Genomic DNA, 2,633 nt, shown 5'->3' with positions numbered 1-2,633 from the left:
GAGACAGGATCTGTGACGTTACTATCAGGTTTGTAAATGGTAACACTTGGTTTCTTTTCATCTGAATTGGAGGAAGTGATAAAGCTTTATTAAACAAACAGAAAATCAGATAATAATATATAGCAATAGTGTATCAAGCCAGTCTAATCTTTTTGACAGCGAAAGCCTTTCAGATGGTCTTGCAGGCAATACAATTTTTTTCCAGGCAATAAAATTGTTTACAACCTTTCAGCATCTATAACTGCACATAGAGCCACAAAGGTAATTATAAGTTTTAGACTGACTTACCTCCTTTATGAAAACGGATCGTCTGCTTGATGTCTCTGTTATTATTTGTGTCACTGGTGGTGCAGGTGACCATTTCACCATCAAACCATTTCTTTGTGTCAACAGTGACATTGTGTTTTTTTATAGACTGTGAAATGTCATTAGAAAACTTGACTGTTCCTGGTTTCACATCGATTCTAGCTTCTTTCACTGAGCATGGCAAGCTTTTTCCACTGTATCTTTTATATCTCCAGAAACAACAGCTTCCAAGACAACTTCATTTTTTACAAATATTTCTCTCTGAATTGGTGGCTTCAGTGTCAGTGCAAATTTAGCTACAAGGGAGTAAGAAAGTAAATATTTCTTCATCTGTAAATTTGGATTAATGTGTATATATGTGAACTGGGATTAGTTTGAAGGAGTGTATCTTTGTGTGAATTTGAAATAGAAATCAAAGCATGAACTAGAGAGAGCAAATCGACATTAGATGGCTTACCTTTGAAGTATGCTGTTGTGGTAAACTGTTTTCCCCGGTGTGTGACCTCACAGGTATACTGAGTATTCACATCCGAATTCTCTCTGCTGACTTCATAAAAACTGTATGCTGTGTAATGACCTGTATCATTCAGTTTGCTTTCCAGTTTTAGCTGGCTCATGCTGTTGGTATTATTCACTTTCCATTGTACATCGATCTTCTTGGGATAGAAATCCTCAAAAATATGTGAAGGACAACTGACATTTTGCAAACTTAAAATTTCACGGTATACCTCAACAGTTTAATTTAACGTTCATCCTGTTAATGTCTGTTGTTACCTGTTGTGAATGTTTCTGTGACTTTTCCTGGCGGGTGTCCTGCTTCACATATAATTTTACTTTGATTCCATTCTGCTTCATTAACAGTTATATGGCTGACTTTCAACATCTTGTTTCCAGTTCCTACTGTGGGGTACTGGATGAAATTAGTCAAAGAATTTCCGTGCTGATCCATCCATTTGAAATTGACAGATTCAGCGGGTGAAAACCCAGTGGCCAAACAGCCAACAAGTAGGGAACCAGGTGAGGATTCACACGGAGACATTATAAACACATTTGGTGCTTTGGGAACTTCATCTGAAAGGGTGAAACCACACGAAACACAGGCTAGTATACACACACTGATGAAGCAAAATACAGTGGACTTAATTGACCTAACAGTTGCTTCAGCAACCCCCAGAAATTCTCCTAAAACATTTGTATGGCAATCACATACAGGCTGCATTAATAAATTAGTTATTCATATAAAACTACACATTAAAAAAAAAAAAAGCTATGTGCATGTTTAATTTAATTAGTCACAAATGAAACATTTTGATTAAATTGTTAGTAATAAAATAGCTGAATAATAAAACAGCCTATTAAAATCGAGGGGTCAAGACCTGTTTTGCTCATATTCAATAGTATGCTAATGGCACAGCTCCTCTGTCAATAATGTACCAACCTCCCCTCAGCACCAGCAGTTAAAATTCTCCTGATTGAAACAATTTATTATAAACTGTGTCTAATCTATAGGCCTGCGTCAAAAATAGCCACTGACTATAATCCAATAGGCTATGCGTTTTTACGCTAAAGCATCACAACCTTAATCATTAAGACCTACCCGTCAAAATATGGAAATAGGCTATTTTTACATTTAGTTAATGTATCTAAATCCACAATTTTAACGTGCAAAACAATCAGCTTAGCAATAAAACGGACACTGCAACAAAATCTGGCTACTTTAATAGTGGTGTCGTTTCATGTCGTTTTCGAGAGCTAGTCCGCGAGCCTATGGCAGGCAGTCATTTTTCGGAATCGCACCGGTTCACTCAGACAGCACAATACCAATCAGAATCAATAGCCTATTCCATGCAAGTTCCGTTTATAATTAAAAATTAATTTTCCCTATGAAATTCGTGATGTAGAGGAAATAGCATTTACATTTAGCAGATGCGTTTGTATTAAAACGAAAACAGCAAAAACAGAACAAAAGCACGCACATAACTGGCAAAATTCTCAAGGGTGCACAACGGAGAAATGTTTTTTCAAAAACGTTCAACGTTCAAAAACGTATTCAATTTTCCGTTTTTTTTTTTGAGCTTTGGCGTGGCGACGTTTGTTCTGTTTTCTTATGAAAACACCTATAATTTAGCACATTTATTTTTTAAAGTTAACAATTCAAATATGCCCTATTTTCCCAGTGTTGTTTAAGCTTTTCACAAGGTTTCATGGTTCCAAGGTTGCACTATTTTTTAGATTGAGATTAATAGAGGGCAGCGTTGACAGGATTGATTCTGGTAATAAAAACTAGGCTGCTTGTTCCCTATAATGAAAGACAACTTAATATATTC

At 36.0% G+C, this 2,633-nt stretch overlaps 1 long non-coding RNA gene across 1 annotated transcript; it reads right to left on the bottom strand.

Moving 5' to 3' along the window:
- LOC107681671 (uncharacterized) lies at positions 1 to 990 on the bottom strand. Its single transcript, XR_001633285.1, has 3 exons — positions 764 to 990; positions 289 to 602; positions 1 to 61 (listed from the first exon to the last, which is right to left on the bottom strand). It is a non-coding gene; the product is annotated as an uncharacterized LOC107681671 (long non-coding RNA).
- Between the last annotated feature and the right edge of the window lie 1,643 nt (positions 991 to 2,633).

The sequence above is a fragment of the Sinocyclocheilus anshuiensis genome, unplaced genomic scaffold (assembly GCF_001515605.1).
Source record: "Sinocyclocheilus anshuiensis isolate Anshui unplaced genomic scaffold, SAMN03320099.WGS_v1.1 scaffold24157, whole genome shotgun sequence".
In the NCBI taxonomy this organism is placed as follows: Eukaryota; Metazoa; Chordata; class Actinopteri; order Cypriniformes; family Cyprinidae; genus Sinocyclocheilus; species Sinocyclocheilus anshuiensis.
Note: the sequence above shows the minus strand (reverse complement) of the source record. Positions and strands in the feature narration are given on the sequence as shown.